The following is a 25,220-nucleotide window of genomic DNA, read 5'->3' on the forward strand; positions in this document are numbered from 1 at the left end:
AATCTGTGAGAATTAAAGTCAGACAATAAAGGCAGACATTTGAGTTACAGACCTCATACCCTTCAACTCTTTATAAGACCAATATTAATTGTCCCTATTTTTGGACCTTTGTCCCACCATTATTTATGGCCTTGTCCAGAATTCTTCTGATAACAAGTCTTAGCTCAACGATATCTGGCTACACACACAAAAAGGGGGGGGGGGGACAAAGGCTCAAAATAGGAACATATTTTAAATGATCCTGTTATAATATCACATTACTTGAACATTAGGATTTGTGTCAACTTGCATTTTCTGAAGCAGAGGTGTGCACGCATGCTTGCATGACAGAGATTGACCACTGGCAGCAGTAGTAAAGACATCTACATACCCCTTGACCTTTCAGCTAAAGAAATCTGGATAAATAAAATAAAGGGGAACGCTCAAAAACAGGAACAGAATTTAAAATTGTTCTTATAAAAGTTGCTTGAATAACAATGTTAGAATGTATTTTCAAAACAAAATGAAAGCCTAAAACTCAAATCTATGCCATCATTTAGAGACATCAATCTCTTGTAAATGGCAACAAACCAAACATTTTAAGAGAAAGGAACCAAAAGTTAAAGTAAATACCTGGGCATTTTTAAAGTTTTACATTTTGGATATAAAATGCTTCCTCAAACACCATCAACATACACTACAGCAAGTTTGAAGCATTAGGCGGATGAACTATTTTATGAAAATTTTTTTTTATTTTTTGTGTGTGTTTTTTATGTGTGTGTATATATATATATATATATATATATATATATATATATATATATATAAAATAACTTAAACTAAACCACAGCAATTTTACAGAGAGCCCATTCTCCAAAGCACAATACTGCCCTCCAGGGTGTGTGTTAAAAATGTGTAATTAATGCCCTTTCAGGGGTGTAGAAGCCCTCCGCCTATGGCATCGGGCCTCATAACACCCCCTAGGTGGGCATTAACTGCACATAAACATACACACACTGTCTGCCATTATTGCTTGCGTAATCCACTGTACATTGTTAACACTAACTACAGGTCTAGCTAGTTCCCTTAATAAGAACATAATTATTATTATTATTATTATTATTATTATCAATAACAAAAAAGAAATCTATGTACAGTGCACTGGGACCAGACCTTAGGCTGGATAAACAAATGGCTGGTTAAATCAGGAAAAGCATACAAAACAGCACATATGGTCTGCAAATCAGATTAAAATATTATGTACTTATGTTGTAGTACATATTTATTAAACATTTAAATTTAGTTGAAAAAACTCAGTAATTTTCATTTGTTTTTTTTTATTTCAATTCTTGTTTTGAAGCAAAAAAATCACACCACTTTTTCATAAAGATAATTTCAATGGCAGATGAATTGTTTTGTTGCTTAATACATCTTTCAACAGCTTTCTTTCCTTCCAAATGACCTACTCTTTTTAATCATCTCCACTCATAGCTTGAGTTCTCTTCTTCCGCCATTTCTCCTTGAATACTACTTCAATGATTTGATCATCTGTTAACACTTCATCTTCTAGAATGTTATTGTCTCTAACCCACTGATCAATGTCCTTTTCCTCCAAGTCTTTGAACTGAGACAATTTGCTTAAAATTGTTAAGTAGAGCAATGTTGCCGTTGTCTGTCAAATCTTCTTTGCAGATCGCAATTTGCAGTTAACTTCTCGACAACAGATCCTTGTCTTCTCCATGACTTCACAAATGTTGATGACATTTTGTCAAAAGCAGATGCCAACATGTAAATCACATCCTTAATGTTAATGTCCTTAAGGGTGTCAGTGAGCTTCACTTCTTCAAGAATTTCTGAAAAGTTTTCTTCTGTTAAAGTCTTTTCAGACTAATCACACCCTGATGCACAGATCGCCCCAAAGATTAACACCAGGTCGTAAAAAACATCACGTTGATATCATCAGGAGATAGGTTAATGGGATGCAATGGAGAGCTGTCAAGGACAGGAATAGCCTTTAACAGAAATTTTAAACACGTCAAATGAGCCTTAACGTTTGGAACAAATTAATTTTAAAACCATTCTTTTTACTTAAAGTATCCATCCAAGCTGACCTCTGGGCTTTACAGTAAACAGGCAGAGGAGTGAAATTTACATTTTTAAAATGTTCTGGGTTTGGCTGATTTGCCCACAATGAAAAAAAGGGCAGGTTGTGACTCCCACCAGCATTTGTACAAAGAGCTACAGTGATCATCTTTTCTTCATTTTGAAACCAGTAGTGAATGTTTCTTGTGATGCTGCCAGCATTTTTGACGAACAAGGCTTACATTTTAAGATTGTTTCATCCAAGTTGTAAATCTGTTCAGGAGTAAGTAAGGTTTTCATTCTGTATAATGTCTAAAAATTCCCAGGAAAATTCACCTGCAACATTTTGATCTGCTGACAATTTTTTGCTGCAAATACCTAGATAATGAATTCCATGGCACTTTTTCCATCATGAAAGCCACCCCCACTGGCTAAGAATTATTCTCTGCTATTGACTTTCTTGTGCAAATTCTCTGCCTTTTTCCTTCAAAACTGTCCCACTCAGAGGTGTTCTTCTTTCGTTCTTGCATGAAGCATAGCCATAATGCATCATCAGTAACTTACTTTTTGGCTTCTTCATACTGTACCTTCTTGAGAGCGCCTTTTCGGATTGTGTTTGCTTACTGAAATGTTGAAGAGATTTTTCAGTTTCTCAGGCAATCATTCACCATACTTTTTCTGACACTTGATTCAGTACATATCCGATTTACAGGTTCTCCATTGTCAATACATTCCAATGCTTTCAGTTTAATTTCAATAGTTAATACGTTCCGTTTCCGCCTGTTCGAGTTCATGATTTCAGAGGCACAGATAATGACCACCAAGTGAAGCTCAAGCTAGAGAGCTTTCAAAACTATGATCACCAGTGCTCTTATTTAACTTTACTTCTACATGAAGTACTGTAATATGTTGCTGCCAAGTACAGTACACTGTGACAGACAGAGAACAACACTTCTGCCTATCATTTCAATCTTAGAATGTTAAAATACTGAAAAAACATAGCTCTCAAGTGTCCTGAATTGCCCAGAAGTGCCCATTTTTATTCTAAAATACAATCCTAGCCCTGACTGCCAGATTTGGCTGCTTCTCATCCCAGTACTTGCAGCAGAGAGACCTCTATATGGCTGCAGTCAATTCAGCCAATCAGACAACTAGTGACTGCCACAAAGACGTAGTAACAGGACATAAGTTAGCTACGAAAGTCCCATTACTATGGTTAGAGTACAAGTTAGAAAACATGCTAATAAAAATCATAATCTTACATTTTTAGGTTACATTTCTCATTGATTTTACTGGGAAGCTGTACAGCAATTATTGACAGGTAATATTACGACTAACAACAAACAGTGCTGCAGAAGGTGAGCAGTAGTGGTACTGTGCTTGCCAAGGCAGAAGAGTGAGAATCTTATAGGCAAATTGCAGGGCTCACAGCAAAAGATGAAAACACTAAAAATATAATAGTCTTGCAGTCCTTTCTGAAGTTTTTGTGAAATTTGATTCCCAAGCTTCTTGTACACACACACACAACTTTTTTTAGTCATAACTCGGAGAATCTGCCCTACTTTCAACCACAGCCCATTTAGGTACTGGAATGGAAGGCATTTCACTACACTTGATGGTTCCATGATGGCATAACAAAATGATTTTTTTTTTTTAGGCAGCTCTGTTGTTTTAGCAACATTGTTCCACCCAGAGAAGGCAAGTCTGATCCCACATAACAAAAATGGGTCATGCTCTTCACAGACAACCTGAAGGATAGCTTTCAGGTAGAAGAAAACTGAAGCAACAAAGCTTAATGAACCACCCCATAAGTTATCCATATGGCAGACAAGCACTTGAATGATGTTATTCTTTCCCTCAACCCAACAAAATCTACAAGCCTCTTAAAAATGCTACATTTTACTTCAATATACCAGCAGATTGCTACATCTGCCAATGCACACACAGTTCTTGAGTTTATACAAATCAACCTGTCCATCTTGCCTTGGGAGAGGGACAGGCATAAATCACATGAGAGATCAATACCTTGCAAAAATGCAGACAATGTCTATGAAATTAACCTTCCATTGCGTTTGACAAATCATGGCCAAAAGCAGACAAAAACATTGATGTACATGGTGGTGGATCTTACAAAAGTTCTTTTCTGCAAATTTCTTCAAAACTTGTACCCATAAGATATGATTTGTATGTCATTTCTTTTTGAGCTTCTTTGAGGATGCAATTGACCTAGTTAAGATGCATTTTTAGGTCTTTTCCAGGTCCGTACTGTGACGTCCAGATAATACCCCACTGAACTGCCACCAAATAATGCGATATCCGGACAATACCTCACTGGACACCCAACAATAATGTGATATCTCCTACTATCCTGGGTCAGTAACCAAGGAACTTCAGTCCTCACTATTGACTCCAATGCGAGACAGTCACTTAACGGGAGCAATATTTCATAATTTTCCCCTAAAAACACAATAGAAACACGCTCTATAACCTGAGACTGGACTGTATACTTCTGTCTACCCCAACATAACTGCTTATTACACACTCCAGAGCAACGTGTCCCAGTTTAAGACCTCCAATACAATCACACTTCAATAAAATCTCACACATCCAAACACTTTTGGGAAAGCCTAACACAGATTTCCAGATGTGTCCCTTCCCCAAAATAAATTTAATGCAGACACCAATCAGAGTCTTCATGCCCTTTTAAAGGGGTGTCCAATTATGAAAAATCAAACAGTAGCAAATGACCTAAGCAGCCAGACTTTTGGAGTGGCCTGGGAAGTCATCAAGGCAAATAAAAGCACTCTAAGCACTCTCAAATCACTAAAGAAAACACCAACTGGTCAGCCACAATGTACGTTAATAAAAATATTTAACGAGGCGTAAAATTATCAACATATAAAACAATAATTTCCAATGAACAAAGAAAACACAACTTACCAGGAAAATGAAATCAATACTGAAGGATAGAAATCCAGAATTTAGAAAAACTGATTTAATTTCCTGACTAAAGAACACTGTCCCCGATCTAAACTGAATTACTACAACACAGCAAAATAGGCTTACAGTTCTTGACGAGTCCTTTTGGCATCCACTGCTCAGTACATCTGTTAACAGTCCCTGCTGTAACTACAACTGACAACTGCAACTGACTTCAACTGTCCAAACATATTATGGAGAATAAGGGGCATACTTTTTCTTTTAACGCATTACAATAAATCACAATGAACAGTAGGAGGGAGAGTGATCTTGTTAATCTAACCCTTAAGACCTATATTAAAAAGGGAGAAAATTTAGATCTTAAGTGATAATGATATGTCTTGCCTGATATATTTAAATACTGAATTGATTTTCTTTGAAACTAATCTGAAGCATTTTGTACACACGAAAGCACTCATTTGTTTTATTCATTTTTAGTGTTTTATAAGTTGTACTAAAGCCTTGCATCTACTGCTGTGGTAGCCGTTTTGTGCTTTTTTTGGTTTGTTCCCCTTCATAAAGATGGTCAAATCTACAGAACTGGACAGACAAAGACAGTGACCACCCGGAGCCCAAACTAGGAACCAGTGGGTTTCATTATCCTCTACATCATTCTCAGCTGCCAAAGGAAGGGGGAAGGAGGGTGGGATGGGATGCCTAATGAAATTGGACAACACAGATTCCACGTTATGGTAAGTACATAACTTCTAACCTGATGTTGTCAATATGCATCATGAATGGGTCAGAGTCCCTTAGCTACATAAACTTTGGATGGACCTCAAGGAAGGATATGCCTGAGCACTGCGGGGCCAAAGGATGCTCCGTTTCTGGAAATAATGTCCAACTTGTAGTGAAATACAGAGGTATGAGATGTAGAAGTAGCTGCAGCACAAATTTCAACAGGAGTCCTTGCGGAGAACAGACGAAGCAGACATAGACCTGGTAGAATGAGCTCTAACTGGACGGGGAAGTTGGTTGCCTTGTCGAGAGTAAATTGTAGAAATACAATCTGTAATCCACTTGGCTAAAGTGATCTTGGATACAGCCTGGCCTAACCTACTTGGTGAGAAAGCAATGAACAACTGTTCAGATTTCCTGTGTGATTTAGTTCTGTGTAAATAAAATTGCAAGTGTCTGTGTACGTCCAACGAATGCAGCATGTACTCACCTTTATTGGAGTAATTAAGAAAGAATACAGGCAAGTGAATAGTCTGGTTATTATTTCCCTCTGAGGCGACCTTTGGTATGAAGGATGGATTTGTTCCAAGTGAGATTCTATCTTTAAAAAAAGTTATACATAGTGGTTAAGAAGACAGAGCTTGCAACTCCGATAATCTTCTAGCTGAAGTAATGTCTTCGAGATAAAAAAAAATTAAATCAGATGAGCTAGCAGGTTCAAATGGTTTCTGAGTGAGACCCTGAAGTACCAAGGTAAGATCCCAAGGAGGGAACGGATCTTTTATTGTAGGTCTGAGATGAAAAACACCTTTCATGAAAGTCCTATATAGTTCAGAAGTGGAGACAGGAGAGGGAAACTATTGCCCTTCCCTACATGGAAATTTGTGATGGCCACAAGTTGCAACTTTATAGTGGAAAAACTAGCTCCATGCTGAAAAAGAAAGCCAAGAAACATAACAATGTCCAGGACTGAAGCAGAAAAGGGGGCAATAGTCCTCTTTGAAGCCCAAATGGAAAATCTCTTCCACTGACTATGATATATTTTCTTGGTGGAGAACTTCCGAGAAGCAAGAATAATTTCCCGAACCAGGGAAGCTAGCCTAGACTTTTGCAGAACTACTGGAAGTGAAGAAACCAAGCAGTCAATTTGAGGGATCGAAGACTGGGAAATTTGGGGTTCCGATGGATAGGAAATCAGATCCAGTCTTGGATCCAGTATCCCTGGAAGATATTTGCTGTGAGACCACAGGAAGTGGAACCACACCTGACAAGGCCACTAAGGGGCAATGAGGATTAAACTAGCTTTCTTTAGAACTTTGGGTATCAGGGTAATCAGAGGTTAAAATACAGGTGAGCCAGGGGCCAATAGTGGACTAGAGGATCCCTGGGTGACTCCATGAAGGGAAAGATCAGAGCAAAGCACTTGCTGTACTTATTGTTTAGGGGGGAGGCAAAGAGGTTGCAGCAAGGCTGGCCCCAACGGCTGAATATCTGATTCGCTACTGATCTGTTCAGGGGCCACTCATGTGGACTTAAGACAGTCTGTTTGCCAGAACACTGGACTCCCACGGGATGTGCGTTGCAATGAGAAAAAGGGTTTGAAGAAATCACTCATTCCCAACTCTCATGGCCTCTATGCACAACATGTATAAACGGGCTCCCTCTGCTTGTTGATATAACAAACCACTAACAAATTGCCTGTCAGAATTGTCTCCAGAGGAAGGCAGTTCTGAAAGGCTTGCAACAGGAGAAGGACCACCCTCATCTCCAGTACATTTATGTGCAATTTTGTCTCAGTCGTGGACCATGTGACTTTGATGATCTTTCCCTGGAAATGCCACACTCCACCCCAAAAGGAGGTGTCCATGGTCACCATGGCCATAGGAAGGGGAAGAATGAAAGGTCTGCTGAGATGCAGGTCAGCTGTAAAAATCCACCACTGCAGATGGCACCTGCAAATCAGAGTTAGTCTGACTGGAGTTGACAATGGATGGAAATGAATAGACCATTGGACCGCAAGAGTCCAATGGAGAACTCTCATGAAGAACCTGGCTAGGGGGACCAGAAGAATGGCAGCTGACATGGATCCTAGGGCCATGAGGCTCAATAGAGCTGGCAGTGTCAGGGTGTCTACCAAAAGGTGAACCTGCTGTCTCAAGGATCTTATTCTCTTGGGGCAGGGGAGAGGGATGCTATTTGTGTGACTGTGTTCAAATGTATTCCTAGGAATTCAATGTTCTGTACAGGAGTCATCTTGGATTCTGCCATGTTCACTGTAATTCCCAGGTGGTGGAACAGTTGCAACATAACCTGAATAGCCTGAAGTAGTTGATGCCTCGTTGGTGCCATTAAGAGCAAATCATCCAGGTAAAGAAACACCTGAAATCCTTGCAGACGGAGGTGATCTGCAACCACTGCCATGCATTTGGTGAACACACGGGCAGCAGTGGTGAAGCCAAAAGGGCAGTGCTCTTTGTTGGTAATGACTGGCCCCCAGCCTGAAGCACGCCTGTCTATTTTGATTTAATAGTATACATCCCGGAAATCTACAGAGCACATCCAGTCGTCCTTGTGCAGAAGTGGCAGAATGGACTGTACTGTAACCATGCAGAACTTTGACCTCTTTACGAACAAATTTAAACTGCTCAGATCAAAGATTAGTCGAAGGTCCTCTTGTTTTCTTTGGCACCAAAAAGAAGCACGAGTAAGTTCCGCATCCTAGTTGTTCAGCTGGGACCCGGTGGATGACTTTTTTCTAGACGTTTTTCCAACATCTAGAAGGGCACTCTTCCTCTGTCTAGGTGGCACATCAGGGAGATATGTCATGGAACTGGGAAGACGAAGGGAAAATTGAGTATAGTAACCTCTGGAAAAACACCCAGGTGTTGTTTGTTATGTTTGTCCAGATTTCTGGGTGTAACGAAAGTCTGCTCCCAACTACCTCCAGAGTAGGACAACCTGGCAGCGCTTAAGGAGCGCTGAAAGGGCCTGTCAGACAAAGGTTCTCTGAAGCCCCGATTCTGTGGGCCCCCTCTCCCTCCGAGATGATGTCTACCATTAAATCCTCTCTCTCTAGAAGAGCATTCATCTGGCAAATTGGAAAAAGACCCTTGGGACTTACAGAATCACATTTTCTTCCTACTCCATTGGTTCCTGGAAAAGGTCTGTTAGGAGGAAGAAAACTTGATCCCTACAGCAGATAAGGTCTTACCTTCCTGTTTACTGCAGGTGAGAGTCTTTTACTAATGGCCCAAACAAGGAGGAACCGTCAAAGGGGGCATTAATGAACAATGCCTTAAAGGTGTCCCCAAACCCACACAGACTCATCCAGACATGTCTTCTGAGGGATATGCCTAAACCAGCCACTCATGAGGTTCCTTCCGCAGCATGGGAAATTAACCTCAAAGGAATTAGTAATGAAGGAAATAGTGGTCAGTTGGGGAGCAACCTTCTTGAGGTCCTCCTCAGACAGTGACTGAATCAGAGAGGTAGAGATTTCCTTAATCAGATCTCTCGGAAGGCGCATGAAGTGTGTCAAGTAATTCAATGCTCTCAGCGTAAAGGTGGCCGAGGCATACACGCACTTCCCATGCTTGTCTAAAGCCAGAGACTCCTTATTCTGGGGATGAACAGTGAAGCTCTGCTCAGCTAGCTCCTTCTTAGTGGCTACAGACACCACAATGGCATCAACTGGGACACCTTTACTGCAAATGGGGTGGTCACTAGGGGGGACTAAGGTATCTGTCCACACATTTGAGCTTCATGGTGTCAGGTTCCTTCCAAACCTGGCGGGCAATAAGGTCAATGAGCTGGTCTGCCAGGGTGCTCACCCAGGACGTAGCTGGGCCCATCCCGAATGCTTCCAGGAAAACTGCTTCCTCTGAGGAAGGGGGTTGGGAAGACCAGCCACCCTTTTGCTTCAGAATTTCTAAGATAATCCTGAAGGAAATATTGTCGGGTGGAGATCGGGAGGACACTTCCCCTTCACTGAAATCAGTGTCCCCTGTCAAAGACTCCAAAGGACAGTCTAGGTGCTCCCGCTTGCACTGGCGCTACCTAGAGACCTCCACTGCAGGGTACTCGGGAGAGGACTCTGAAGACAAGGGGACCCCTTGCTGAAAGGTAGGCTGGAGGCTCTCCAGGAGGGGCTGACCATGCACTGGATGGATGGGAGTAAAGCCCTGATCCGCAGGAGATTGAGTAGGCCTGGGCAGAAGAGGGACCGCATCTCCTAGTGTGGGGAATACCCTTTCTGCCACCTGTAAGGCAGATTATGCCGGGAGAACCGGCTCTCACACCCCAGGAGTCAAAGCTGCCAAGGGAAAAAAGGATGAGGTGACCCTAGATCCATCACCTCCAGAAGGCACCGGACACGAACTGTCAAAGGCTGAGGCCCCCAGGGGAAGGCACGGCTCTGAAAAGGTCTGAGCCAACACCAGCCCTGAGGACCCAGCGCCGACATCTTGGGAACAGGATAAACCGACAAATTAATAAAAACGAGTCACAAACTAAAGAACAGAAATAACAAAAAAATAATGGAAAAAAGATGGCTCCAACAGTTAAAGTTTCCAAACACGTATTTAACTGCATGTAAAAGCTTTCGTTCAAGAACAATCCACATGAACTTCTTCAGACAATGACATACAGATAAAGCTTTGGTTTTATAGTATATACATTTTCAAATAACCAATTGTTAAAATGGTGTAAAAGTAAATGGGCATCAACGTGTTACTAAAAGAAACAGGTCTACTTAGCAATATTAAATAGCTGTAATAACATAGCATAAGATTAAATTTACAGTATAACCATATTAATGATCATCTTTCAAATGATTTTAGTTTAAGAAAACATGGACAAGGAACAGTTTTCATTTAGGCCGGGAAAAGAGAAAGCATTTAATTTAAGTTGCCAGAAAATCTCCCTTATTTCCAATTCCAAAGCCCATAGTCCCCCTCTAATGTTTTTTAGAGCTTGATCGATTACTATGTATTTAAAGACAAGATTAGAGCTTTCTTCAACGTGTCTAGCCAGAGCATTATTTAAGTTCTTCTTATTAATGCTATATTGATGTTCATATATATGTTGCTTGAAATGTCTTTCCGTCTTACCTATGTAAAATGAGGTACATTGCTGGCATTGGGCCAAATAGATCACACCAGAAGTATTACAGTTAAAATTTCCGTTAATCCTATATCGAGCTCCATGTGTAACAAAAAAAAATCCCCCGTCAGGATGAATTTACAATGTGCAGAACAGCCACATTTTTTCATCCCTGTGTTCAATAAATTACTACTGCAGAGCAAAGGCAGGCTTACAGATCTTGTCGAGTCCTTTTGGCATCCACTGCTCAGTACATCTGTAACTCTCACTGCTCTAATTGCAACTGACAACTGTAACTCACTTCAACTGTCTTCAGCAAGCTCTTTTATAGACTAGCCTGTCATAACGGTTCCAGTTCTTATAAGTAAATTGCAGTGCTCACAGCAAGAGATGAAAACATACTGAAGTGCTTGTGAAATTTGGTTGTCAAGCTTCTTGTCTGGAGACACAACTTTTTAGTTAAAACTCAGAGAATCTGTCCTACCTTCAACCAGAGCCCATTTCAGTATGGGAATAAGAGGCTTTGCAGTGCACTAGATGGTTACATGATGACAAAAATGAAGATTTATTTATTTTAATGCAGCTCTGTTGTTTTAGCAACATTGTTCCACCCTGACAAGCCAAGTTTATCCCACACAACAAAGAAGGGGTCATGCTCTTCACAGCCAACCTGAAGGATAGCTTTCAGGTAGAGGAAAGCTGAAGCAATAAAGCTTTGTGACCCACCTGATAAGTTATTCATATGGCACACAAGCACTTGAATGATGTTAATTCTTTCCCTCAACCCAACAAAATCTACATACACCCTTAAAAATGATACCTTTCACTTCAATATATCAGCAGATTGCTACACCTGCCAATATGCAGACACAGTTCTTGAGTTTGTATCAACCAGTACATCTTGTCTCGGGAGAGGGACAGGCATAAATCACATGAGAGATCAATACCTTGCCAAAATGCAGACAATGTCAATGAAATTAACTTTCCATTGCTTTTGACAATTCATGGCCAAAAGTAGACAAAGACATTCTGAAGTACGCGTTGGTAGATCTTACACAAGTCCTTTTCTGCAAATTTCTTCAAAACTTGCACCCGTAAGATATGCTTTGTATGCTACTTCTTTTGGAGCTTCTTTGAGGGTACACACTAACCTAGTGAACATGATTTTTGTACCACATCACATTTTGCTGAATCAAACTAAACCCACTCATTCAGGAGTATATCATGCTCCACATACAAGTCAGACAGCATAGTTGATGAGCTCCTGGTTCAGTGTGAATACCTTCCAACACATGACATGCCCATTGAATATCAGCCGTGTGTAAAATTTTGACGTTATACCAATTCTTGTGGTTCTCTAAATTGTTTGAACACACAGCCTCAGCAATACTCAAACTGACACACACATTGCTGAAGTATGCTCTCCCACTGCAATGCATCTTGTCCCTTCATGAGCAGGCAATTTATCAATAAGAACACAAGTGAGATTTTTTTTTCAGAAACAAAAAAACACAAGCTGGCATGGACTGAAGACACACATTCTATTTTAATGTAATTAGTCATAACCAGACAAAATAGCTTTAAATCCACTATCCTACCGACCCATAACATTATGTACTTTAACTTGGACAGATCAGAAACACAAGTAGTAAGCAATATCATAAAAACAGCAGGATTGAGGAGTATAAAGTTATCGATTATGGCTCACATAACCTCTTATACAGAATTTCACACAATCTAAGTACACTACCCCCTTCCCAGACCCACTACAATTAAAACATACAAATTTCATAATAGCACCAATTATCTATAATCCCACAAACAAACAATTTACCTTACTCACAACAATCTTATCCTGATGTTACACAAATACAGTAAGTTAACATCAAAATACTTTAAATTTATAATCCACATTGCATCGCAGCTCCTACTTAGTTGGGATATCCACCCCAACCCTGGCCCCCCCAAAACCAGACTCATCTAGATCTTCATACCCCAACCCAGCCCAAACAACCATTAACTTTCCACAAAAATGGTAGTGATTTACTACTACTGGATATAACTCTCAGAAGCATCATGAGCAAAATTTAAGAACTGCATGCTACCATTGCTCTGTATATATTCCAGATATAGCCCTTATAACAGGAACATGGCTAAAACCAGACATCTCTAGCAACAAAATATTTCCCCCTGGATACAATATACATAGGCTAGCTAAACAACAGAAAAGAGGTGGTGGTATTGCCGTCCTATATAAAAACAATCTCAATTTAGAAACTTTAGACTTAATCATCCCAAACTTTAACACTGAAATAGTTTAACAATTAATCCAAAAACACATCTGAACATACTGGTAGCCTACATCACACCTGGGGACAATCTAACTACTCTAGAACACATCCTAAATTGGACAGCAACATCCCTCCCTCAGGAAACAATTATAATAGGCGACTTTAATGAGGACTGGCTCTCCTGTAGCTCTCAAAATCCCACTGACCACATTAAAACTACACAGTTTCTCAAACAATCCAAGCATGTACTAGAGTAGACAAAACATAAAAAAACGAGATATCTGTTAAAAACTACAGATAAGGCCTAGGAGAAATGGCTCAATGACAGAACTACGACTAACAAAACACATCTAAAACTACAAAATAAATCTAAAAAACATATTTGACAGGACAAAATAAATTACTAGAGCAGTATCCAATCAAGGAAACCCACAAAAACTTTGTGCTGCCATAAAAAAAAAATCCTACAGCCAGGACAAACTAGTACTCTCTCCCCAACACTCACTGATACTAAGGACAGCATAGCCTCACAATTTAACAGATATTTCACTGAATCCATACTAGCCCTCACAACAATAAGTCTCTTCCTCTACCCAGACTCAAATAGTACTCGTGCTTGATCCCAATAACTTCTCTTCCAACCTGTCCCAATAAACATCATAGTTTAAATATCTCAAAAGGCTTAAACCTACTACACTTGCTGCCCAGTGTCCATATTTATAAAATCAATCCATCTCAGAATAACAAGTCCCTAAAATTTGTAAAGTATTGTTTATCATCCCTCTATCAAGTTACAATCCAACAGCTACACTATCACCATTATCAAAAATACTTGAGCGGTGCATCCATTCACAAATCCTAAACCATCTAATAACCAACAATTTTCCAACACTCAGCATGGTTTCCGTCCTACTCATAGCACCACCATTGCCCTCGTTAACTTTACTAACATTATTAACCACCATCGCAATGAAAGCAATTTTGTTTCCATCATCTTTCTTGAGCTGTCCAAAGCTTCAGATTCGGTCTCATTCTAAACTCGGAACTTAAACTTAAGCCATTCTACACTTACTTGGTTTCAGCAATGTCTAACTGGTCGCCAACAAGTTGTAAAATGGCAACAAAATCTCTCTTCACAACTGCCTGTAACCTTGGGAGTATCACTGGGATCTATTCTGGTTCCTCTCCTTTTATCTTCCAGGGGTGACTTTGGGGAACCTTCATCAAAAATTGATATCATCTGAGCAAGACTCTTCTTGGGACTCTAAGTGCTTCCACTTGCACTTCCTCTTTAAAAGTACATACTCAGTGGGATGGGCTAGGGAGGTGACTAAAGAGGACACAACCACAATGGTTGGATCCTGAGGCTTCTGTGCGCGCTGTCCCAGGGTAGAGACTGGAGGAAGCTCTGAGCGAGGGGTAGGGCAGGGCTGTTGTTCCAAAAGTGGTACAGACTGTGAGCCCGCAGTGGACAAGGCCCTCTCCATGGCTTGGAAGGCAGGCCCCTCTGTCGAGGAATGGGAGTCCAGAACCGAAATAGACCCCTTTGGAACTGTGGTCCCATACCGCACCGGGGGGGGGGGCACCTCCAAAGCTGAATCCAGGATCGAGTTAACATGTGCAGAAGCACAGAGGAGCATGGACGGCTCCGATAACATCGGAGTGGAACCACGCTTGGAGCCAGCAACTATGATGTGACCCCAGGAGGTCTCCGGTTCAGACAGAACCAAAGAGCTAAAGGCAATTATCAGTGCCGGAGAAGTAGCTCTGACTGGCCCCAAGACAGTCCAAGCTGGAAGAGGGAACTCCGAAGGCTCAGAGTCAGAGGAAGAAAAATAACAGGTGAAGAGATTAGTAAAATTCCAAAGGCAGATAGGCTAGGAACCGTGGAAGAGGACAGTCCCCTTGCCACTAGGAGCTGGCCCATATCAGATTCCATGAGGCTCTTGGTGGAATGGACCAAAAAGACCAAAGGGGACCGAGATTTCTCCAAGAAGGGGTTTGGAGGTTGATCTGCAAAGGGATCGACTTAAGGTGAATATGTGGTATGTGGTCTATCTTGAAATGAGAACTCCTTCAGTTCTGAAGTTGTTAGAACTGAGGAAATAGCAAGCTCCAATGTTGCTTGATTGAAGACAGTAGTAGGTGCCAAGGCTGTCAGTGCACAGATATACACCAACGGCACTGATGTTGAAGTCAGCTTCCCAGTGAGTTCCGCCAAAAGTTTGGGAACCGGGGAAGTCTTACCCACTTTAAATGGTGGTGGTGATGATACTTGTCAGCACAGAGCCACTCCTCTTTTTTAGGTCTTTAATGCTCAGAAGAAGGCGAAAACGAAGAATAAGGAGGAGAGCCAATATCAGTTTTTGATTTGGGAGAATCAGATACAACCTCGTTGAAGCTAGTTTTAATAAGACCCTTAAGAATAAGCTCATTATTTTCTGTAAGGACCCCGTAACTGAAACCATGACAGATAGCACACAGTCTTCTTGAAGATGCACCAAGCCCAAACAACAGAGACATAGAGTGTGCCCGTTGGAGTTAGGTAACTTGCGATCCCACTTCTGGCATCTCTTGGAACCAGAAGTACCTCTAGGTCTTTCCACCATAAGAAAGAACAAAACAAAAAAACACACACACACAAAAAAGAAGACAGAAGAGTAGTGTAAAGTTTCAAAACTTTTTTTTTAAGCAGACCAAAAAAAAAAAAAAAAAAAAAAAAGGAGTCGTACCAACAATGGTACGAAAGATTTACCCAATGGTAAAGTAGAAATAGGAAAGAGAGAAAAGGTACCAAAGATGGTACAAAGAAAATACTGTCACGGTAAGGAGAAAAAGAAAATACTAACAATGGTATAATAGGAAAACACTGCTCGTGTTAAAAAAAGGTAAAAGCTGAAATAGAGGAGCTGGGTAAATAAGAAAAGGAACAAGGAATAACGAATAAAGAGTTTAACAGAGAAAAACACAATTTGTAAAAATATAGCTTGCTTGTGAGCTGTAGGATTGATGTCTGGCAATAAAAGTGACAAATGAGAGCGGAGGTAATCCTGTGAGGAGCATTAGGGGTAGAGTTGAGCTCAAAAAGCTTTGGAGGGTGCGACCTGCAATAACGGCAGTGTCCATTCCAAGATATGGAACCAAAACCACAGTCAAGGATTACGTGAAGATTAACATCAGATCAACAGTTTCTAAACTGATCTTCAAAGGCCACTATAACAAGAACCCATCTTATCTCTACCCTACTATACACCTCAATTTCTCACAAATATTAAGAAATCCGACCTAGCAAAATTCGAAACTTGCTGTAATAAAATCACAATGTTTGTTACAGACTCAAACTTCAGATCCCATCATTGTTCGGCTTTAAAACTACCAAATCTACTTATAATTAACTCACCTTGCCCATTGAATACTAAATCAGCCAGAAAAAACAACAGTACTTCAAATCTACTAATACACTATTCCAGTAACAGGGTACTGTGTTCCAATAACAAATCTTAATATATCCAGACTTAACAATGCAACTGGAGTTTCACTTTATTCAAACTGCATAGCCAAAAACTTGGATTTCCCTGCCATTAAATATCAGAACTACTAACATTTCCAACTTTAAAACATTTCTCAGATCACACCTATCTGAATCCTGGTCATGCTCTTGAACAAACCCTGGTTAGGAAATAGGATGTCTTAAGGCAGCTAAAAGAACACAACCTGTTATTTTTGTATTTGAAGAGTATACCCTACTAAACATATGTATACTTAACGTACTTATTTTTTTGTTTGTTTTTAACCTTCAATCACAGTGCTGTTATTCTTTGTATTCCTACCTAGACTTGTTGTTGTTGTACAGTGAAATATATAATGTGTAGTTTTCATTTTGTGCTTCTATCCGAGACTGAATCAACATTTGTATCTGTACGTTACATATATATCATACTATTATTTATAAATGTGGAGCTTTTCTCATCGGGCCTCTGCTGAAAAAGGACATTTTGTCCAGCTGGACTTTCTCAGTAGACTGAGACATAAAATAAATATTCTGCATGGCAATGTATGTCATCAGTTCCCAATCTAACAGTTTTACCAGTCACACCCCCTACTAGCTTTTACTTTCAACATTAGTTCTGTTGCTGTCCAATTGTGTCTGTGACACCACTGTTCCAGGAACTATTTGCCACGATAGTCAAAGCTTCAGGACCGACGTTCTCTGCCATCTCTCTAGATCATTACAGAATTCTCCAATAACCACCACCACTGAATAACTTCTAAGGCAGACCAAGCTTGTTTTTCAGCAATCCATACAATTCTTCATAATTTCTGGCAGTCTTTTTGGGGTGATAATGTTTCTGGCACCGAACTGTATAACTTCATCAGTGATATGAGGGTACCAAGTGACAAATTCAATTCATGTAATACTACAGTAACTCTCTCATTGTACACATTTATTTGAATTTATTTACTGGGACAGAGCAAGGATTAATACTAACCAATTTCCGTCTCAGTCCAGCAACAGTATACAAGAAGTGCAGCCTGAGCATGCAGAATTAAATGTACAAAGAAATTTGGTGAACACAGCATTTGATGACCAAAAGTACAATAAGAGAGAAAGGCATAAGAATACAATATTAAATACAATAAAAGAAAGTCAAGAAGTGGATATACATCAAGGTGGGCTAAAAGAATGTTAGACAAAGTTTAGACAGAATGCTAAAGGGATAATAGAGAGGACAGCGACAGGAAAGACAGGGGAAGGTTTTAGTTGTATATCCTGTGGTATTACATGAACATTGTGACTGAATAAGAAGATATGCTTTCAGACGCCCACAAAATTTTGGATAAAACAAGCAGTCCTTGAGTCAGCGAGGTAGGGATTCAGGGCCAAGAATAGAGAAAGCAAAACTGGGGATATAACATTTGCATGGGGGGGGGCTTACAACAGAGGACCAGAGTGGCCCAGGTTCCTTTGGTTGTCTATAAGGACAGGTATAATAGTTTTCAAGTTAAAGAGGGAAGAGACTGTTCATGAAGCAGCTTGAATAACTGACAGCCCAGGAGGAGGTTAGCTCTTTAACTGAAGTCAGTTAGCCCTGCTAAGTGTAGTGCAATGGCGATCATGACTGGGAGAATGTCTGATATACCTACTATTTGATTTGAAATGGTTTGCAATGCTGAGGATTTTCTAGCAGAGGCAGCAGCAACCAGTGGGAGACCAAATTCAAGATGGGGGAGGAAAAAACTCCCTTCCCAATGGATGGCTCTGGCTGAGTAGGAAAAGGATCCCCCCTCCTGTTCCCAGAAAAGGTCTAGCTAGAGCCCAAGATATTTGAAAGGGGAAACTTGTTCAAAAGGAGTGCTATCGTGATCATAAATCAGTAAGGATTTGGTTGATCTAATACATTGTTTGGTGCCAAACAACACAGTCTGTCATACCTTAAGGGAAATCTACAACTATTAATCTGTTTCAAAATACAAATACATTCAGAGCCTTTGTTACCTGAATTACAAAGAAAATGTAACCAAAAAGCTGTCCAAACCAATCTGTGTCTTTCTGCTTTTCCTCTATGGTCATGTTCTCTGAAACTGCAAGGACCCAGTTATCGAAATAACTCTTAAGGTCTCTGTCCAGAATGCTGACAAAATTTTCCAGAGTTAGTCAATATAAAAGGCTGGTTGTTTAAACGTCACTACTTTCTCATTTTTAGACAAACACATTCAAGACTGTTCCTGCACCTAACTCAGCAACAAAGATATCACAAATGGAGCTACTTCTGTTTCATTATCATGCAAGTTATATTTTTGCTGGTAATTTCAGTGCCTTGGTCATATACTCTATTTCTCCAACTCAAAACATGAAAGCCTTACTAATGGGTATATCAAGGTTCGATATCTTTTCCAGCTCACTCTAAGTTTACTAATATAGCTGTCAAATTATTTTTTACTGTAAAAGCTGCTTGTGCAATATCAAATACTGCTGACACAAAGGATTCTACCACAAAAATGTCTACTCTTGAATGCATCTCGGAGCCAAATACAATTAGGCTGCATTTTTCTTCATCTTCAGATATTATGCCTTTCTCAGTTACCTTATCTTGATCATCTCTAGCAGTCTTGTATCCTGTAATACATGCTCTACCATATATCGTATCTGGATCTTTTGCACCCTTATCTAAATGGACTCATATCCAACAATGATGGCTTAAGTTCTTTTGTTAGTGTCTGCTCCGTGAAATAAGTGGTTACTTGCTTGCAGTATGTAACAGCTCCTCTGTCAGATATTGTATCTGAGAGCATAGTTACGTATCCAACCACATCTCGGATTAAAATAATTTACATAATCTACCAAAGAAACTACACTGACTCCAAGACTTTTAACGGAGTATCAAGTCTGAAGTCGAAATAGACAATCTGTAGTCAAATCATCTGCTTAAGTCTCTATTGTAATGTCATTGTTCTCCTAGTAAGTGACAGGGCAACTTCAAGGGTGTACTTTCATTTATTCTGGCCCAATAACCAGTCCACAGTCCAAATTATAAATGAATTGTGCCTGGGGTCTAGTGTGGCCTTCATAAACCTTACTTTCATCAAACACAACTGGGAGACTATAGATGGAAACTGCCCCATGCTACCAGTGAAAAGAATGTACAAATTACAGTGTTTAAACCATTTTGAATATGTGACTTATATGTTCAAAAAGCACACAATCAACACCACAGAGATATACAACTACAATTCACAATCTTAAACTGCCAGAAAAGTGCATAATCATTGGCACAGAAGCATATACTGCTGAAAATGTCATAAAACGTCTCCCACAAAATAGGTGCTGCTGTAAAAGACACAAACAAAGGCAGTAATTACAAGCTTAGCAAAAGTTACACCAAACACAAACTGAACAGGTGAACTATACAGTGTGCTCTGAAAAAGAACCACCAGTAACCTTGGTTAAAATCAGCAACCTGGGTTCCACAAAGCTAGCAGGGTAAAGAAACAAACAGCTAACTACTCATGGATTTGTTTTAGGACGACAGCTTGAGCAGGCACACAGAAGTTAGCAATACTTCTGGTGAGACAATCATAGCAAAATTATACAAGTATTCTATGACAGCAGTGCCAAGTTTCTAGAGAAAAATGTCTGCAACCATCTCAATGCCTATTATGGTACACATAAGGAAAAAAGAAAGATTACAAATTACAAAAAGAGCCCCACTTGTCAATGTGCTACTTTCTGGATCTACCATCCAGCTCTCATCCCTTAATCAGAAGAGATGGAACACAAGCATCACACTGGTCTTCATAAAACGAAGTCAAACACTGGAATAATTTTCTTATTTTTTTGGAGGGGGAGTAAGAAAGGAAAGTAGTACATATAGTTGGCAGCTAAAGTATGCACTTACAACATAAAACATGGGTGCAGACTAGATTACATGCTTTATAGGATCTCTACAGAGATTGTAGCTGTAGGATGCATGGCTGCTATAACTCGACATAGTGGTTACTCAAGGGAAACGGAGAAATACTGCAAACTTTATATTACCTCAGGAGGAACCAATACAACCCAAAAAGACAGTATCTCTCTGTAAACAAACATGTTAATGTGAAAGAACTCAAACTACTGAAAGTTTATATTTTGTAAGAAATATACAACTATTTTTGTGAAGATGTTCAAAGAAACTACTGGGGTCAGAGTAGTGAGAGAATAAATTCAAAAGCCAGACACAAGGTATTTTTTGTGGTTAACTAGATTCTATAACTTCACATTTACTAGAAAAATGGTCAATCTAGACAGAAGAATGAAAAGATATGAACAGTGTACACTGCTACTTCTTATGTACTATAGCATCTAAGGACACAGTTTGTAAACACACTGTCAATAAGCTGATTGCAAAAGTCTGCACACCCTTAAACTAATACTTTGTTGAAGCACCCTTTGATTTAATTACAAGATTCAGTCGGTACACAGCTGCCATCAATTAGAGAGAATCTGATTAACCCCAAATAAAGTTCAGCTGTCCTAGTAGGATTTTCCTGACATTTACTCGGTTGCCTACTACAGCAAAAGTCATGGTTCGCAGAGAGCTTACAAAGCATCAAAGGGATCTCATTGTTGAAAGGTATCAGTCAGGAGAAAGGTACTAAAAAAATTCAAAAATTTCCACAGCATTAGCTATACCATGGAACACAGTCATCAAAACGTGGAGAAAATACGGGACAAGAGTGACGTTCCAAAGAACTGGACATCCCTCCAAAACTGATGAAAAAACAAGATGAAAACTGGTCAGGGAGGCTGCCAAAAGACCTAGAGCAACACTGAAGGAGTTGCACGAATTTCTGGCAAGTAGTGGTTGTGTACTACATGTGACAATAATCTCCCGTATTCTCCATATATCTGGATTATGGGGTAGGGTTGCAAGACAGAAACCTTTTCTTACACAGAAAAACATCCAGGCCCAGCTAAAATTTGCAAAACAATACATAAAGTCTCCCAAAATCATGTGAAGAGACCAACGCTGAACTTTTTGGCCACAATTCCAAAAGGTATGTTTGGCGCAAAAACAACACTTTACATCACCAAAAGAACACCACCCCCATGGTGAAGCATGGCGGTGGCAGTATCATGATTTGGGGTTGCTTTTCTTCAGCTGGGACTGGGGCTTTAGTCAAGGTGGAGGGAATTATGAACAGTTCCATGTTACTTTTGGCCCAAAACCTTCATGTGTCTGCTAGAAAGATGAAGATGAATTTCACCTATTAACATGACAATGACCACAATCATACATGCAATCAACAAAAGAATGGCTTCACCAGAAGAAAATTAAAGTTTTGGAATGGCCCAACCACAGCCCAGACCTAAATCCAATAGAAAATCTGTGAAGTGACCTGAATAGGGCTGTGCACAAGAGATGCCACTGCAATCTGACAGATTTGAAGCACTTTTGCAAGGAAGAGTGAGCAATAAGACTGAATACTGTAATGAAACCAAAAGGTGCTTCAACAAAGTATTAGTTTAAGGGTGTGCACACTTATGCAACCTGCTTATTGTACATTTTTTTTATTTTTCCCCTAACAGATTTGTTTGTTTTTCCATTGAAATGTGCAGGTTATAGGTCACATTACAGATAAGAAAAGTTTTGAAATGATTTATTGTGGTCTCGTTTATTTTTATATCACGAAAACCTGGCATTTTAACAGGGGTGTGTACACTTTTATATCCACTGTGTCAATGCACTACAAACTAGCTATGTTCCACTGTCACATGGAAGTTGTAATAATCTTGAGAGATGCCGCAGAAGTTTTTTTCCCTTTTATATACAGTAATTTTAGTTTGCTACTTGTTTTGAGACTACACAATTTTTTCTTACACTGTGCTTTGACTGTCTAATGACACACACATATTTTCAGTTATCATACTGTACTTTGCCAAGATGAGTCTGAAACTGGTCCAATGACATCAGTGCTGATTAACATATACGGGTACATAAATGAAGTATGTTTACATGCCTATTTTTTCTATACCTCTCAACTTCTTTACACAAGCATTCTAGACAAAAACATACAAAATGAGGGCAAAGGACCAAAAATCAGTTCCAAATGTTAAATATTAAAACGTGAATAGCACAACATGCTTTGCATTAACGTCAATTTTCTGATATAAAACCCTAACGCCTGGCAATACTGACAGCAATCTAAAACGACTTGCCAAAAAATCAAGTTTTACAACACTGCAAAAATCAGAAACAGCTGAGGGGTATGTATTTTCATATGCAGTATTTCTTAACTGCACGACTTACTATACATTGCCAACAAAGTAAACACAGATGTGGGCTGCAATTCATATCCGCTTCCGTTCTTGATGGGCGGGGAAGAGGAAGTTTAAGGGTGGTGCTCCAGCATGTAGAAATTCTTGGCAGATGCACAGCCTGTAAATAAAGGGTGTTGTGTCTAACTGCAAGGGAACAACTGTATATCGCCAGAACTAAAAAGGTCCTGCAGTCCGTGTCTAGGGGGATCGAACACTGTACGTGGGTAACTTACCTAAATACGCGAATACAAGGTTAGACAGAGCTGTATACACGTTTTAATGTGCTTGGGGGTGTCCGTGTGCACCAGTTAAGCACAGTATCTGTAATCAAGGTGTGCATAAAAGCTTTGCCATTTGACCAGCGTGTGCTTGAATATGAATACAAAGTGCATGGGTGTTTACAGCCCATAAAAAAGGATCACCAAATAATGAAAAAATCGGAGTGCAATATTATGTCGATAAAATCATAATTATTTTTTTTTCTTTCCCTGCTAAGACAATAGCCACTCAAAAAAACAACAGACAACAGCGAATAACTGGATAGTGGACACCCACCTTAATTATCTGGGAAGCACCCAGGGAAGAAGCAGCAGGATAGTTCTCTGACTTGAAAACACAAAGAATAAAACACGCTCTGTCAGGTCCGGTTCAGTGGCAAACCAATATAACAGCAGACAAGTGCATTTCTGAAGCAGGCCTAATCGGCGAGCAAGAGGACAGATTCTTTTTTAGTTTTTCTCAGATCAGTAGAAAGCACAACGGCTATGGCCAAGAAAGTCTTTTTCTGCTACAATTCCACAACTCGTACCTTCTTCCCGTTGTAATGTACACTGACAGCATACACTGATGCTTAAGGCGAGCTCTGCCTTCCCAATCTTCCATTCCCGAACCTCGTACAATACATTTATCCAAGGGCCAAGTAGCTACAAACCGTGGGAAACACACATTACTTTGTTGGGACTGTAGAGGGCATACTAGTGTAAACTTTACCGGTACATCAACCAGAGCTGCTAGATACGAAGGTATGTGAATGGCTATGATTCGCGCAGAAGCTGACCTAAGGTTCGGTCGTGTTTATTAATTTTTGTAACGAGTGAACGTAGAAAGAAAAGACAAAAAGTTGCACTGGCCCACCAGAAAAAAAGGTTGCTCCTTAGTAATTAATCCATTTTACCAAAACAACACAAAACATCTGTGTTGATCCAGTAAAAAAAAAGAAGATATGTACTTACCATAGCATTTCACCTGTGTTGTTAAATCAGTTATTTGTCCGTACAGAACTTTGCGTTTAGTTCTGCGCAGATGTCGCTAACGACTGACAAGGGAAATGGGAGTGGATATGTCCGATGACTGACATGCATGGTAATTTGCACGTGACGTAATGCATGTATTCTTGTAAACTGCTGATATTCACGCACAAAAACGACTTCGTGAACGAAAAGCAGTCTTTAGTGCACAAGCTATGCCATCTTACCACGCATATCAAATGCAAACTTAAGCAGAATTTGCTTTTGCATGGGGGCAAGCCCCCCTGCATCCCCTTGTGGGGGCGATGCACCCCCCCACACACCCCTGCTGTTTCAATAGACCAACTGCAATAGCCCACTACATTGAGAAAGAGGGTTAATTTAGTGTGGGCAAATGCAGAGGTTTCTTAACTGTTGCTATTTCAAGACGTAATTGTTGCAGCCACGAAGCGTGCATTTCTCATTCACGATTTCTCATTCCCCTGACCTGCTACCAACAGTTGTTACACTTGCATTTCTCATTCCCATACCCTGCATCGATCAGTTGCTATATATTAAATAAAACACCATTACTGTGCTTTTTGACGAACGCATTCATCAATATTCATTTCAGCACAAAAATGAATATTCAGCAGATTCAACAGCCCGCCAGGAATTGTCGGCCTGGAGGCGTGGTTATAGTGGGATTTGTTACTGCGCATCCTGCGAGGTACTGTTCTAATAGTAAACCGTCAAATCTTCAGTCATCCTTGACAGTTGGGCTGGGTTCGGATATCAAACCAATTTGGCCGTTACTATAGCTTGCGTCAGCCAAAACCTCGCAAGCTTTACCTCTACCCAGAATCCCTCTCTCATGTCAGATCAAGTTTGCAAAAATGATATAGAAATATGTAAAACTTTTAGTTATGTACTCACCATAACTTCAGATGTTTGGGATCCATCTCGCCTACATTCTGACTGATGGGTTCGGAGCCGATCCCTCAGCTCTGACTCGGCACGCTTATGCTATAGAGCGAGGCCTCTTATTGGCTGAGCTTCCTTTATCCCAGGATGCACCACCAC

The 25,220-nt window shown here is 40.0% G+C and overlaps 1 protein-coding gene across 5 annotated transcripts in view; it reads right to left on the bottom strand.

Moving 5' to 3' along the window:
* LOC122811582 (zinc finger and BTB domain-containing protein 22-like) overlaps positions 1-24,321 on the bottom strand; it is a 633,545-nt gene extending 609,224 nt beyond the window's left edge. For 2 of the 5 annotated variants that reach the window (XM_044083515.1, XM_044083517.1), the window contains exon 1: positions 24,144-24,321. The gene's annotated coding sequence lies outside the window, so the exon portion shown is untranslated. Of the gene's footprint in view, positions 1-23,466; positions 24,088-24,143 lie in introns of those variants that run through there. The other 3 variants (XM_044083514.1, XM_044083516.1, XM_044083518.1) reach the window with 2 other exon arrangements.
* Between the last annotated feature and the right edge of the window lie 899 nt (positions 24,322-25,220).

This window comes from Protopterus annectens, chromosome 9.part0 (assembly GCF_019279795.1).
Source record: "Protopterus annectens isolate FY-2018-M chromosome 9.part0, PAN1.0, whole genome shotgun sequence".
NCBI classification, from domain to species: Eukaryota; Metazoa; Chordata; order Ceratodontiformes; family Protopteridae; genus Protopterus; species Protopterus annectens.